This window comes from Chelonia mydas, chromosome 2, assembly GCF_015237465.2.
Source record: "Chelonia mydas isolate rCheMyd1 chromosome 2, rCheMyd1.pri.v2, whole genome shotgun sequence".
Classification (NCBI taxonomy): domain Eukaryota; kingdom Metazoa; phylum Chordata; order Testudines; family Cheloniidae; genus Chelonia; species Chelonia mydas.
This window is the reverse complement of record NC_057850.1, coordinates 92,772,407-92,789,048: the sequence shown is the minus strand read 5'-3', so window position 1 is coordinate 92,789,048 and position 16,642 is coordinate 92,772,407. Positions and strand designations below refer to the sequence as shown.

At 40.0% G+C, this 16,642-nt stretch overlaps 1 long non-coding RNA gene across 2 annotated transcripts in view; it reads left to right on the top strand.

Annotated features, from left to right (window-relative positions):
- Positions 1-16,642, top strand: part of LOC122464506 — a 58,064-nt gene that overhangs the window by 21,779 nt on the left and 19,643 nt on the right. For both annotated transcript variants that reach the window (XR_006288600.1, XR_006288599.1), the window contains one exon: positions 13,222-13,286. This is a non-coding gene — a long non-coding RNA (uncharacterized LOC122464506). The remainder of the gene's footprint in view (positions 1-13,221; positions 13,287-16,642) is intronic.

The window sequence follows — 16,642 nt, the reverse complement described above, 5'->3', positions numbered from 1 at the left end:
GTGGTGGTGGTTCATTGTCATGTGCTAACTATAGCAATCATACATTCCAAACTGTTGATATTACTCCTAGTAGGGATGGGGTTAGAAAGTAACGGTGTTGGTCGGAATGGTAACCCCCACGTGAAAGCCCATGGGCTCAACAGGCCAGCAAAAATCAGAACACAGGGATGTGGTTGACAGAGAAGAAATAACAAGTCCTGTGCTGCTTAAGAAGGTTCTGGCACCATCTGGTACTACATAGAGCAGGGTTACCAAAAAGTCACTCATACAATTATTGGAAAAAGAGAAAAAGAAAATGCTGCAGGTGACTGCATCTGCGACTGCATGTAGAGCTTATAGGGGAGAAACGGTCTAAGATAGTGCCTGGGGAGAGGGTGCTACTGCCGTTGACAATGAGATCAATAGCATTAATGCAGAATCTAGTTGTTATACCAGCAATCTGCCTTGTTCTGGAAAAAGCCAAGTGGGAGACATAGTATTTGCTGTCACTCATGACAAAGAGAGTACATCTGGGCAGATGTTCTTATAAAATAAAAGCTAGTTCTACTACTGTGGTCTTTATACTAAACACACAAGGTCGTCTTCACTTTAAAATTTTCATAGTTGTTGAGCAGCAGTGGCTTCCACTGCAGTCGCTGGTAGCTGTGTGTGCTCAGCAACTCTGACAATCAGGTCACAAGTACTCCTTTTCTTTTTGCGAATACAGACTAACACGGCTGTTACTCTGAAATCTATAGAAACCAGCATTCACCACAACCTTCCAGCCTTCAGAACAAGACTGAGGACAGTGTAAATGCATGATGCCAATAACACAACCACAATAATCCACTGATTATATTGCCTGTTGGAACATGACTAATCCACATACAATCATAGAAATGTAGGGCAGGAAGGGACTTCAAGAAGTCATGTAGTCCATGCCCTGCTGAGGCAGAATCAAATATAGCTGGATCATCCCTGACAGATGTTTGTCTAACCTGTTCTTAGAAACCTCCAGTGACAGTGATTCTACAACTTCCCTTGGAAGCCTATTCCAGTATTTAACTATCCTTATGATTAAAGATTTATTTTCTAATATCTAACTTAAATCTCCCTTGCTGCAGATTAAGTCCATTACTTCTTGGCCTATGTTTAGTGGATCTAGAGATCACTGTCCTTATTATAACAGCATTGAACATATTTGTAGACTGTTACCACATCCCCCCTGCAGCCCTGTTTCTTAGGACTAAACATGCCTGGTTTTCTTAGTCTTTCCTCATAGGTTAGGTTTCTAAAACTTTTCATAATTTTTGACGCTCTCCTCTGGGCTATCTCCAATTTGTTCACATCTCTAAGTGCGGCACCCAAAACTGGACACAGTACTCCACAGACCTTACTAGCGCTGAGTAGAGTGAAACAATTACCTCCCATGTCTTATATGTGGCACCTCTGATGATACACACCAGAATATTAGCCTTTTTCACAACTGCATCATGTAGGCTCAAATTCAATGTATGATCCACTATAAGCCCCAGATCTTTTTCTGAAGTGTTACTGCCTAGACAGTGTTCTTGGACCTGGGACCAATACGGCTACTAGAGAGACAAGGTGGGTGAGGCACTATCTTTTATTGGATCGACTTCTGTTGGTGAGAGAGACAAGCTTTCCAGCTTACACAGAGCTTCTTCAGGTATGAGCACATATTTTCTTAACTGTGACTAGTCACTGTCATTGTTCTTCCTGGAATAGCTGTTGCCCGAAAAAACTAATTGCCTCCAACTTCTTTTTACAGAAACCCATGACTGAGATAATGAGCTAAACATATCACATGAAAAGCCACCCCCATGAGTTCCCCTCAGGGGGCTCTAATGTGCACCAGGGATTCAGATCAGCCCCAGAATCCAGTGTCTCCACATTGCATTTTCATAAGCAAATTAGGGAAATGGGGTGTAGCTTAAATTACTATTAGGCGGGTGCAAACCTGGTTGAAGAAACAAATTACTCATTGAGTCAACAAAAGTAATTGTGAAAATAGGAGGACATATTTAATGAGGTCCCACAAGGATCTGTACCTAGTCAAAACTTGCATTAATGACGCCATGGTGTGGTGTGGATGACAGCATGATAGGAGGAATTGCAAGCACTTTGGAGGCCAGGATTAGAATTCAAAATGATTTTGATAATTTGGAGAATTGCTCTGAAATCAACAGTTAAACACAGTTAAGAAAATCTGTGCTTTTAGCTTCCTCTTGCACCTTGTGTGAATGGGAAAATGTAGTTCTATGAATGTTAGAATTTTGTATCCTTACTCTTGCCTACAACAGAGAACTGTGCGAGCGCATAGACCTTCCTGTAGTACACTTGGGCTCTTAAGCATATTATATGTGAATGCTGGAGAGAGAGAGAAATCATAGTGGTCCAAGCTTGATGGTTTCACTTTTGAATCGCTAAATTACCCATCTATTAGAGGATTGGGCCAAATGAAATCTGATGACGTTCAACAAGGACAAGTGCAGAGTCCTGCACTTAGGATGGAAGAATCCCATGCACTGCTACAGACTAGGAACCGAACAGCTAGGCAGCAGTTCTGCAGAAAAGGACCTAGGGGTTACAGTGAACGAAAAGCTGGATATGAATCAACAGTGTGCCCTTGTTGCCAAGAAGGCTAATGGCATTTTGGGCTGTATAAGTAGGAGCATTGCCAGCAGATCGAGGGACGTGATCGTTCCCCTCTATCCAGCATTGGTGTGGCCTCATCTAGAATACTGTGTCCAGTTTTGGGCCCCATACTACAAGAAGAATGTGGAAAAATTGGAAATAGTCCAGCGGAGGGCAACAAAAATGATTAGGGGGCTGGAGCACATGACTTATGAGGAGATGCTGAAGGAACTGGGATTGTTTAGTCTGCAGAAGAGAAGAATGAGGGGGGTTTGATCACTGCTTTCAACTACCTGAAAGGGGGTTCCAAAGAGGACGGATCTAGACTGTTCTCAGTGGTAGCAGATGACAGAACAAGGAGTAATGGTCTCCAGTTGCAGTGGGGGAGGTTTAGGTTGGATATTAGGAAAAACTTTTTCACTAGGAGGGTGGTGAAGCACTGGAATGGGTTACCTAGGGAGGTGGTGGGATCTCCTTTCTTAGAGGTTTTTAAGGTCAGGCTTGACAAAGCCCTGGCTGGGATGATTTAGTTGGGGATTGGTCCTGCTTTGAGCAGGGGGTTGGACTAGATATCCTCCGGAGGTCCCTTCCAACCCTGATATTCTATGATCTACAAGTGTATTTTCTGAACTGATGTCCAAAGCAGGAAGCATTTTCCTGAGCAATCCTGAATGCTATCAGAACATACACAGCATCTTGCTTTTGAAAGATTTAATTACACACATACTCATGTCCAAGGAATTGTTGATCAGATTCTCCACTTGCATCCCTCTTGCACAGACGTAACATGAGTGAGTTCAGTGGGGTTGCACTTGATATTTTTACAAATGTAAGTCAGCACAAACAGACCCACAATCATCGGATTAATTAAACAGGGATAACTAAATATACATGATGTAAAGGATTAAACTGCTTTTCTCCTACCTTCCAATTTTTACAGTCGGAAAGTCAGGTCAAGCTGCTCAGAACTATGTATTTATTTCTGTGCATATGCAAAGTGACCTCTAAAACTGAATGCCCCAACTATTTTTAGGCATATTGCATAACAATCCAAACAATCATTCTATGGTAGTGGTTACTAATATGGGCTGTGACTTTACAGGTTCTCAAGACATTTTGGATAGTTGATTTATATACTTTGTGGTACTCAGCCTAACTTTCCATTCTACCTTAATAATTTGTACCAGTCTGTGCATCTCTGATTGTGTCCCCTCCCTGGAAGGTCAGGTTGTATGAAAGCCTGCATATGGAATCTTGACAGATTAATTCACACTATCTGCCTTGAGACCCGAAGAAGAGCTCTGGAAAGCTCAAAAGCTTGTTCTTTCCTCCAACAGAAGTTGGCCCAATAAAAGATATTCCCTTAACTATTTTGCCTCTCTTGAGACAATATCATTTCTATTTTTCATATAGCTTTCTGTCTTGATTTTTAGAATAATGATACATAATTTGTTGTTATATGTTAAGGACAAGAAACAGTCTCCTGACTTCTAATGACGAGGAAAAAATGGGGAATGACTTTGTTTAAAAAAATTGATGAGTGTAAAGCATTTTAGAAATCTTTCCCAAAAAGATAAGAGCTGTTAAGAGATTTTACTGTATTTACAATTCAAATGAGCATCAGTAAAATTGTCAGCTGAATTCTGATTTCAGGATCTTTATCCTTAGTGCTGTTGCATGAAACAGAAAGCACACACCATGACTTTTCAGAAACCAAGTTGATCCTGGAGGTGCCTACAGTTTACAAAAAGACTGTCTTGATTTATAAGCTGAGACTATTTTATATGGCACTCAGGGAAAAACAAATATGGTATATACTAAAATGTCATTTTACCAGTCTACTTTCAAAACCATCATTTTATCCTCTGGGATCTGAATGGAGATTTTTGGCTCAATAAGGGTATATACTTTATTTAAAAAAAAAAAAAGTTCCTGAGAATACTCCTTTTTTTTGAATTTTCAAACTAATTTATTTTGACTATGTTCCCTTTGTGTTAGTTTTTCATGAATATTCTAGCACATTCTTTAATCAGCAGGAATGTTCTCTGAAATTTCAAAGTGAATTGTAAGTGTTTGTTGGAGTATAGTACTGGAAAGCATACACTTGTGTTTTCACACCAAAAAAAACAGGTTCTGAAAGAGACTTGGTGAACAGACATGTGATGTTTCTAGGACCTATGTAACCAATTAAAACTAATAGCAAACCTGCCCATGTACCATCGAAGAACCAAAAATTATTTGTAGAATTTCTTTGTAAATAATTACAAACAATGAATAAATAGGGAAACTATTCTGTCAATGGAGAATTCATCAATGGAAACTTACTGCAGATTATTCAATAGCTCTGCCTATGACTCTATACTGTAATTTTTATAGTTGAAAAGTCAGGTCAAGCTGCTCAGAACTATGTATTTATTTTTGTGCATATGAAAGTGACCCCTAAAACTGAATGTCCCAACTATTTTTAGGCATGTTGCATAACAATCCAAACAATGAATCTATGGTGGTGGTTACTAATGTGGGCTGTGACTTTACAGGTTGTCAAGACATTTTGGATAGTTGATTTATATACTTTGAAAGAAAACAAATAATTTTATTTTACTATTTCACCTTGCCATTATTGTTCTTGATATTGCTAGGAAACAATGTCCATGCTTCATGTGCAAATGTTCAGGCTATGAATTTATGGGACTGGCAAATCTCCACCTTTGTATTAAATCTCCATTTTTTTTCCTTAAAAATAATCTGCCCTCAGTTACCTGGATGTAAGTAGAAGTTACACCCAAGAAATAGAATGTAGAACTGCACCCCCTACTGTTTAGTATATGGATCAATAGTTACTAATAATCTGTCATGTCTTATAATATGTGAAATCCTGATAAAGAATACTGTATAACTGCTACTTTTTGTTGAAAATATTTTGCAGGCGCATAGAAGCATTTATAGATTTGGGCAGGGCCTCATCTGATGTTAAATGGTGCAGTTCCAATGAAGGCAAGATCTGGGGTCCTGTAGCTGCTCAAAGATCTGTTAAGAATTTGGGGAATCCATGGATTCTGAAGGCCAATCCATGGATTGTTTCTTGGAACAAAGGTTAATGGTGGTGGTGGTTGTATTACATTAGCACCTGGAGGCTCTAACTGAAATCTCGGTCTGATTGTAGTCAGTGATGTACATGCACATACAATTATTCCTGCTTTAGTTTACAATCTAAATAAATCTCACATCTAGAGAATGTGAGGGAAAACAGGCACATAGAGGAAAAATTACCTGCTCAAGATCAAACAGCAGAGCTGGGAATAGAACCCAGGTCTCCAGCCTCCTAGGTCAGTGCCCTAGCCACTAGATATGCTGCCTCCCACCCAAAAGTTCTATAATGCTAGAAGTAAGAGAATTTGGAGGGCAGGGGCAGCAGGGGGACGGACGGATACATTCCTGCATTAGCACCTTCAAAAACAAAGTGTATTATTGGAAAGTATTATTTATGGTGGAGAGGTTGGAAGCCAAGAGGTCTAGTAAGTGTTACAAGTCAAGCCCTGTGTAGTAGCTGGGAATCAGGTGTGGGGCAGGTAGTCATTTCACTGTAGCCAGCACCTGAAGTGGGGTAAACAGCAGACTCGGTAGGAACAAATAGAAGAAGACAAGGATTTTAATTTCTTTCTTGCCACCTCTTTTCCTGGAGTCAGCAACTTGTATAGTCTTCTTCCAGAACTCATGATTGTATGCCTACCTGTCATGCAAATTGTTCTTTCATGTCCATTGATGTCTGCCATGTATCTCTGGGTTTGCCCTTGGTCGTCTTCCATCCCTGACCATTAAAGGTCATCTTAAATATAACTCTTAGGCTCAGATGGATATGTCCATATAAGTGTAGAATAACTTCCCTCAACTTGTCTTAATTGGGGCAACCTGCTTTATGCCCGTCACAATTTTATTCTGTTTCCTATAATGGAGAGTCCAACCATTTGACCAACACCTTTATTGCCATCATAGGGAGCATACTCATTTCTCTTCTTGTGGCTTGCAGAGTCTCTCTTCTGTACATTAGGATGGGTTGAATTACAGTTTTATACATAATTTTATTAGCATATTTTTTTTCTCTCAGGGAACTGGGATCAGTTCCTGCCACCTGCACCAAACAGTTGTAATATGATGCTGGGCATTACTCAAGAGGGCAACCGGCAATCCTAGGAATTTAAATTCTTTCAGTTTTCGAAGTCTGTAATATCCATTATGGTGGGTCCTTCTCCCTCAGTTATCACAATCTGTCTTACTAATGTTCTGTTATGGGTGGTCAGACCTAGTCAGAGACAGAATCTGCAGTATGAGACAGGAGTCAAGAGTTCACTGGGTCAGGGAGGTCAGAATCAGGAGCCAAACTGGAGATTGGAACCAGAGTCAGGCTGGATCAGGGTACCATGGGTTCAGAGGCAGGAACAGGAAGCACACGGCACACAGTCCAGAGTAGGGTGATTCCCAGTTGTTCAGACTACTTCCTGGTGATGGTTTAAGTCGAGCCAGCAGGCTAATCAGCCGCTCTGGGACTCCATCAATCAGACCTCAAGGACAAAGTCTCACACTAGGGCTTGGCTTCATGGGTCCCAGATAAACTGTTGCTAGCAGGCTGCCAGGTGAAGGTTGGAGCATAGCTGCTTCCATGAATCGTGTGGGTCTGGGTTGAAGACCCATGGGTCATGACATTATCCCATCCCCTAGGAGCCCCCTTAAGGCTACATTGCTCCAGGTTTTTCAGGGTGGCTCCTAGTAGGCAGTAACTGTGGCCCCTGGTCAGAGGTGAGATGATCTGGGAGGCCATGAAGGCATACTGTGTTGTTTATCCAGAGTCGCACAGTTTCCTTTGAGGAATGTAAACCTGTACAGACAAAGAAGTGAGACATCTTAAAAAGTGGTTTACCATATCAGGATATTTGTAAAATCACTGGATTCTGGTAACTCCACCATAGAGTCCAAGGAAATGGCCTGAGGTGGAATGTCCAGAGGTTTGAGGAGAACCCAAGGCTTCTGATGTAGCATCCTGGCGTGGGCATACAGATGGCAGGAAGCTACAAAGATCTCTATTGTGCAGCACATTTGGGGCCACCAGAAGAAATGGGACATTAATCGTTGGGTTTTAGATCCCTAAGTGTCCTGCCAGGGTGGAGTCATGGCACCATTGAAGAATAGCCACGCTCAGGTCCTGGCAACATAGATGTGGTCTCTTATGAACATGATCGCCTCCTGGGCGTCTTGTGGTTCTCAATTTGATAATGGCTAACTTGTGTGGAATTCCGGAGACCAAGGCAGAGTGAATGAGTGCAAGCAGGTCCTGGTGAAAAGTGGCACTCAGGAAATTATGGGACTTGAGAATTTGTGCTGGTTCTGGACTGGGGCCTTGTGGGTCAGAGCCATATCTTCAGGAAAAGGCATCAGCCTTGCTGTTTCTAGTTCCAGGGTGGTAGATCTAGCTAAAGTTGGATTGGGAGAAGAATAAACTTGCCAGAGTTGTCATTGATCTAGGGCCTTGGCCTTGCATGGGTTCCATAGGTTTGGATGATTGGTAAATGCTTGGACTGGATAGTGGGTCCCTTGCTGTAGTGTCACCACTATTTGAAGGCAGTCTTAATTGCCAGGAGCTCCTTGACCAAGATATAAGTTCTGTTCAAAAGGGGTAAGCTTCCTCGAGTAGCAAGCCATGGGGTGCAGTATTTGCATGGGTCCATGCCTTTGGGATAGTACTGCCCCAATCATCGTACTAGAAGTGGTGCCTTCCACAACTGAAGCTTATGTAGTGTCTGATTGGGCTAATACTGGAGCAGTGATGAAGGCAAGCTTCAGCTGCTCAAATGCATGTTGGGCCTCAGGTGACCCATGGCACTGGGTGTTTCCAGAGTAGGGCAGTGCAGGGCTTGGATTGATTTGAATTTTTTTTTTAAATGAATCTCCGGTAGAAGTTCACAAAGCTTAAAAAATGCTTGTAGGTCATGCATATTGTAGGCAGTTGGAGGGGGGTACCCAGTTGCACACAGCCTGAACCTTGCACAGACATATCTTGATCCTTTCCAGGGATAGGATGAAACCCAGTAACTAAGCTGAGATCTGATCAAATGTGCACTTCCAAGCTTAGCGTAAAGTCTACATTGTTGTTTCTCCAGGACTGTGCAGATCATTTGAAAAGATTAACTATATTCAATATGACCTACTGGACCAGTTCATGATGGCATACTTATGTAATATATTAATGAAGTGGTGGAATATTGTTGGCCATTAGTCAGTCTGAATGGCATTTTCAGAGTGGTCATAATGGGTCTGAAAGGTGGTCTTCGATTCATTGCCCTCTCAAATACAGATGAGATTTTAAGCTCCCTGGAGATCCAGTTTAGTGAATATGTGGGCAAATCCCAACAGCTGGGGATCGGGGTAATGGTTCAAGTTTGTTATCTGATTTAGGCCTTAGAAATCAATACAGTGATGGATGCTGCCATCTGGCCTTTTTTCACAAAAAGGACTGGCACACTACTGGTGAAGTTGACTTGTGTATGAGCCCCTAGGCCAGGTTCTCTTGGAGACACTCTTGCAATGCCACCAGTTCAGACTCTGACATTGTGCATAGTCACCCCATGCTATCTTTGCATCTGGCTGAAATACTATGGGGCAGTTCTAGTCCCAATGTGCAGGGTGCCTTTCAGCATTCTTTTCAAAGATGTCCGTGTAGTTGCAGTACTTGGGGGAGAGCTTGGGATTTCCACAGTTCCTCCAGTGGGTGTTTCAGTGGGTAACTACACCTACTTGAGTCTTCTTTGGTCTGGGTACAATGTTTTCTGGTCTCTGGCCATGCTGTAAGCAGAATTTTGGCAAAGTGACCTTCTACTCTTGCCAGTGAATGAAGAGGGTTATGAAGGGTGAGCCAGGAGATGTCAAGGATCAGAGAAAAATCCAGGGAATGGACCGTACCAATTTGTAGTATCTCACTGTGTCCCTGAATAACTGCCTCCAGAGGGATAGTCTCCTCCACAACTGAACCTAAAGAGAGCAGGAAGCTGTCGATAGTTACAATAATCTCAGGCATAGCAAGGGAAGCTCTAGAGCCCGAGCTGTAGCTGCATCCATTAAATCAGTGGTGGGCAACCTGTGGCCCTTCAGGGTAATCCGCTGGTGGGCTGCCAGACAGTTTGTTTACGTTTGCACGGCTGCTCCCAGTGGCCGTGGTTTGCCATTCCCAGCCAATGGGAGGTTCAGGAAGCAGCACGGCCCATAGGCTGCAGGTTGCCCATCACTGCATTAAATTAGCGGCTGCTCCAAAATCAACGAGAGCCTGTTGGAGTGGAATCCTGATGATGATCCTCCACACATCTCCACTCATTGTCAGGAAGTCTACACATTAGGATAGTAGCTAAACAAGTGGTAACTTTTCCATAATAGCCTTTTATTTTGTCATCGTATAGGAGAAAACTCAATTCAAAGTTTATAAACAAAATTTATATTGTTCAGTTTTAACACCCCCCCCCCACCTATACCATTGTAACTTCTAAAAAAAATCACTATGTAGCGTTAAAATATATAGCACTGTCCTTCTCTTCTCCTTTTATGAAAATAATATTTCATGAGTTATCAGGAATATTTATAATGGCAGCATAATACTTTTCTTTATTGATTTTTAAAAGAACATTTTTATGTCACCCTGTGAAATTGCATGGACATTTTATCTAGTCACCAAGGTGAATTACCGCCCTTTCTAAGAGAACAGCTGCAGATTCAGATATGAAAAGGAATCTGCTGGAAACTCCAGCCTGGTTCATCTGAGCCCTTTAAGTATATTAATACAATTGTGATGCCGAGTTATTAGTGTAATTGTGTTCGCGCTCTTATTATGGTGCTTGGGAGCCTGTCAATGTTTCAGCGATAAACTGTTCTTTTCAGGGGTTTATCAGGTGACTATTTAAAAAAAAATATTTCAGGCTGAAAATTAGATAGTGTTCAAACCAAGAAAAAAAAGGAAGTCTGAAAGATTAGCTTAGTTGTAAATCATTGAGGCAAAAATATTACTGGCTTCAGAGACCGTTTTGCATTCTTCTGATTTAAAATTATCTTTGGTTTCTACTGTAAATATTATGCATCTGACTTTCCATAAATTGAACTAGCTGCTTAGAGCATATTAAAAAACAAGAAAATCCCTGCAAACTGTTTACAACCCCAGCCATTCTTCAGTAAAATTTTCGTAAGGATTTGAGGTAGGCAGGATATCTTTTGGGATATCGTAATGAAGCTGTCAGATCCAAAGCACTCTTTTCTCTCGGTTCTTTGGTGCTTGTGTTGCTAGAGATGAGCTAACATGCTGGAAGCTGCCATTTCAAATATCTATCTTTGTACATAAATTGATCCTTAGATTGAAAACTGTATCATCATTAGAGGTGGGTGAAATACTTTGTCTCAAATATTTTTGCTGAAAATGCAGATTCAGGTTGACTGAAACGTAGTGAATTTGTGTTGATATCTGTGAATTGTTAATCTGAAACTAGCAAAAAAACCTTCAGAAATGGTGAAGTGGTTAGCTTACATAGTATGAAAACAAAATATATTGATTGTTTTTGGGAATGGTGTTGCGGGAGGAGCTAGACGATTCAGATGTCATTCACAAAACCAAACAGGTACTTAGTATAGGGCTTCTGAAATCAATGGAGTTATTCCAAGACTGAATTTGATTTGGTCTTATAACTTCCTTAAACATTGACATTAACCAAAGAGCTAATCATGTTCTTGCAGAGGGAGAGTTTTGACACTAGATGACAAGGCTCCAGCAAGTAACTAACACACTATTTCATCACAGCTAGTAATTGCCTTCGGTGTGAAAATGACTATTTGCAATCACTTGAATACACATTGCCAATATACAAAGTAAAAAACAGCATATGGAAATTAGTTGCTTACAATTGGCAAGATCAGTCAGCTGTGACTTTTATATTGATTCACTTGAAGCTTTTTATGGTTAATAAACTAAAAATGACAGCTACAAAGATTATGATTATATAACTAATGTTTTATAATTTCAAACATAATTACAAATATATTAAGATCTCCCAAACACAACTGAGCCAAATGTTGAAGTCTGTACTCAAGCAAAAATGCATTGATTTTAAATGACAATTGCACCTGTACAGCTGAAATCAGATGTATGTCTCAAGTATTTTTTTATACTTGCCTTATTTGACACTGATTTCTCTAAGTACTGATTATAAAACATTATTGACTGGCTTATATAAGGCCAAATCAAGCCCACAAAGGGCCTCAAAACCCTAAATAAAGTGCAACCTCTATAGTTTTGCTGTGAAGGGTATGATCAGGAAACAAGAATTCTATTAAGAGGATTTACATCTCCTGTGTGCCTGAGAGCAGAGCTTACTGTGAGCTCTCTGCCCCATACCATAAAATGGGGGTAGATCTGAAGGTTTATATTCAGTGAAACCAGATTTTTTTCCCCATAATTTACAAAGTAATGATTTTTTAAAAGAAATCTTATTCACATTGGCCTTTGGAAACGCACACGCACACACTCAGAACAAAGCTGATGTGCCCACAGCAGAAACTGATCACATTGTTATGTCAGAAATTAAGTCCCAAAGGCCAGGTTGATCATATCTTTCCTTTTGTCAGCTTCCAGCAATTAGCACTCAGCAGTCAGGGTGGATCTACTCTTGGGACCTGATCCAACTCCCATTGAAAGGCTTGTTTGCTTATTTATTTGTAGGTCCTGATCCTGCAGTTGACAGTCACTGAGACTGTGTCTGGGTACAGGACACAATCAGATGCAACTGACTGCAGGATCAAAGCCAAAATTATATTTATTCTGCCATTTTCTTGCCTATGCCTTACATAATCTGGGAATGGATGCCAAATTGATTTTTTCCTGGGTGGTGGGTTACTACATGGCTTTTGAGTCTGTCATGTGTCTGATCCCTTGTTTTTGAGCTGTTGGTTTTTATTTTAATGTATTTTACTGACTTTCATAGCCAAGTTTTCAGGTACTTTTTTAATAGGTGCTATATAAATGTACTAAACAAATAAAATGATGCAACAATTATAATACCATAGAATATGTCTACATGTGTGCTAAAATATAAGGATTACTTTTAAATCCTATGGTGTCTGATGCTCAGCATTTAGCCTTTCTTTTTTATTTTGACTTCATCTTACTTTGGATACACAAACATCAGTGTATGAAGATTTCATTTCAACCACATTAATTTTCTTAGGCAAGAAAGTATAGCCACCCTCTTCTGACACATGTCTGACTGTGAGTTCTGCAAAGGATTTGCAGAGGCAGGTAGCTAATAATGTCATCACTGAATACTTAAGAACAGGATGCACTTCTAAAGCCACTGCATGAGGAAATGTGCTTGGCAGGCTGCTGAAACAGAAAAATGTCATCCCAGTAACTTGCAGCTAGTGCTATTCAATACCACACTTGGACAGTCATAATTCTGTACTTTCATATCTTGACTTTAGTAGATTACCAAGAAAAGATTATTATGCTTTTAACAATGAATCTTTACAGTGTTCTACAGTAATACAATATGTCTATTCACACAGAAAAAATCTATTACATTGATGATGCAGATGTCTCTTCAGCCAAAAATAGAAAAGAAATGAAGATGGTAAGTGAGCCTTACCTCTGGTATTCAAGTTGTTGGGTTCAGTTGTTGTACCTAGTGACATCTAGGAAAACACTGTTTTCCAGCAAGTGTTTCAGGCCCCAATGTATCAGTTAAACAGGAGCTTAACTTTAAGTCCCTGTTTGACTGTTTGCATGCTTAAAGTTAAGCACTGTTCGTGTACTCTGCTGGATCAGGGCCTCAGAATATTTCAACATAGATTTCCTTGGCTTTGTATAGGATAAAATAGTCTATCGGAAATTCTACCTTTCATCTTTCTTCTTTGTGTGTGTCTGTATATAAATTTCTATTGATCAAAAACCTTCAAATTCTGAAATTTTTGATTGGAAAAAGGATTAGCATTTGCATACTGAAAAGTTATCCTGTTTTTTTGCCCAGTTATAATAATTCCCTTGAAACACACAATTAAAAAGAAGAAGAAAAAACAATACAATATTAATCCTGTCTAGTGTTCTTAGTGTCAATATTGGGACCATAATTCTTCACTGGTGGAAGCTGTAATATAGATAGGGTGCTGAGTCAAAGTGGGAATGGATGAGACTGTGAGAAAAATACCTGTCTGTGTTCTGTCTACATTACCACTTCCACCATTGCTTCCCCTTGTGGAGCTACACCAATGGCAAATGAAAGTCAATTAACCTCCCCATACTCGAATGAAGGCCTTAGACCATGTGTTAAAATGAGTTAATGCCTACTTAGAGACTCCTTAGTATATATGGACATAGGTTATTTTGGATGGCCACAATGGCTCCAAAGCAGCCACTACTGTACTCAAGGGTCACTTGGGGCACCAATTCATGGTTTGGATTGTATAAATACTCTCATCCATTTATCCTGTTGAGTCAGGGCCTTCTTAGAGTCCTGGAGTTTTCAAATCACTGAAACATTAGGTTACAATAGCTTCAAAAGACCTTTTAAGACCTACTGAGTCAAAGAAAGTGCTGCTGTATTGCAAACACATTAAGAAAATGTTTTTAAAGAAAATTTAGCAGTAACTATTTTTCTGATTAACTGCCCCTTACCAAACACCCTGTCAGATAAGTATGATCAGCTAGGGGACTTGTTAGGCTCTCTAAGCTTGACACTCCCTGACCAAAGGTCAGGTCACAAGTACTTGGCAGAGTACATAGCTGCATTTACTTTGTTCAGTGTTTGATTATTTTAGTGATTAGCTTTTACCTTGAAAAATGGCAAATTTGGTTTGTGTTTTTGTCTTTATGAATCAGTGCCTCACTAATATCGTCACAGGCATAATATAAACTAATATACTGAATCAGTATGAATTAATTTTTTTTTCATAATACCCAGGGAAATTCCACATGAGATAATTGACTGTATAATATTGGAAACCATCTTCCAAGGTTAAAATGTATTTAAGAACAAATTAAATTGGTAATGGGGTTGGGGAGTAGGGCGAGACACAGAAACCAACTAGCCACACACACAGAGAACTTTAAAGCACCATTGGCCAGGGTGATTTTGCACACTAATGATTTCAAAGCAGTTGCACGCATTTTTGTTGAATGTTTTTAAACAACATCTTTCTGTAAACTGGAGGCTGGGTATAACAGCTCTCACTGTAAAGTGAATTTCTATTGTGAAGCTATAATCTCCCTTTAAAAGGAGGGAAAAAAAAAAAAAAAAAAAGTTAACCAGACTGGATTTCTGTGATAGTTTTCTGAAGCCATGAAAATGGTGCAGGTAAAAGAAATACTGTCTCCATTCCTGCTTTGGGTCCACTTCTTAAACATAGATTTTTTTCCCCATTCACCAAGGAGTATAGTATTTAGAGATAAAAGAAAGTGAACATTTGAGCTGAATCCATACTTTAAGGTCTATGTAAGCAAACCCTTGATTTTTTGAGTCCTTCACAGAATTTCTGAGTCTTCATTCTCTACTTATCTCTCTTTCCCAGTCCCATAATAGATTCTCTAGCTCTAGTTTGCAGTCTCTGCAATGCTCACATGGCTGCCATCTTTATACCTCCTATACTAGTCAGGGGCTTCCTGACCCAGAATGCTTTACATGCCATTGGCTAGACCCTGAATTCTGGCTAATTGCCAAAAAAGGGTTATCAGTAACTTTAATTATATCATGATTTTCTCATATGCAAAATCTAGTAGTTAAAATACGTAGAGACACTTTCTTATTCTGACTGCAGTATTACAGGTTTACTTGATTTGAAGCTGAGCTCTGATTTGGCCTTTTAGTCACAGAGCAGGGAAAAATAAGGTTGCTGGGAGCAAATGGATCAATTAAATAGTGCTCCTTTTTAATGAAGGCTACATGTGCAGGCCAATGATAAAAATAACTGACTCTGTCACTCATGATATAAGCCATCTTCTTAGGCCCATGATGATAACCTACCAGACTCCAGCTACTAGCCTTGGCATTTTCATTGATCTTTGCACGTAGTATTTCAGAAGTCTGTAAAACATGCAGATCAGTTCATTATAAAAGACTGAGTTCTATGAACAAAGCCTCTGTACATGGAAAATAGGGATTTAATTGTGACTCTACTTGGGTGAAAACACATGACAGTGAGAGAAAAACATTCTTCAATATGCCTGGATACTTTTAGGAAGTAGCTTTATGACTCAGCCAAGGAAAGAGGGAGAAAAATCTCTTTGGTCAGCTACCTGTTAATGTTGTGAATCTTTAGACATCTGTTTTATAATAGGCACTGAAGCCACTTATTTACAGAAGTTTTGTACACAACTACACATAGTAAAAGCGGGATACTGGGGTCTAGTCTCCTCTATTCCATCTCTGACTCTGCCACGGATTGCTGAATTTGGGAAAGTAATGTACTCTGTGCCTCAGTTTACCCCATGTGAAATACAATATAACACGTATGCAGTGGTGCTGTAGCCATGTTGGTCCCAGGATATTAGAGAGACAAGGTGGGTGAGGTAACATCTTTTATTGGACCAACTTCTGTTGGTGAGAGAGATAAGCTTTACACAGAAAGCTCACCCACCTTGTCTCTCTAATTTAACAACACTACCACTACTGATATCCCAGGTATGTTGTTGCTTAATTAAAGTTTGTAAGGCACTTGGAGATCTTTGGATGAAAAGCACTGTATAAATATTTATTTTTATTATTGGCACACGATGTGTGGTTTGTCTTACCACTGGAGAGGCTATACACTAGAACCACAAATACTGTATGTCAAGGAGAAACTGGAATGTGTCTACTTTCCAAGCCAAATCTGTAATGTTGCATTGAATTTTGCACACTGTATACAGACACACATCTGCAAACTCCTACCTTTCAGCAGGCTGGTAAAGAGGCTACCATGGAGAGCAAGGGGCAGCTCAGAGAAATCCAAATGG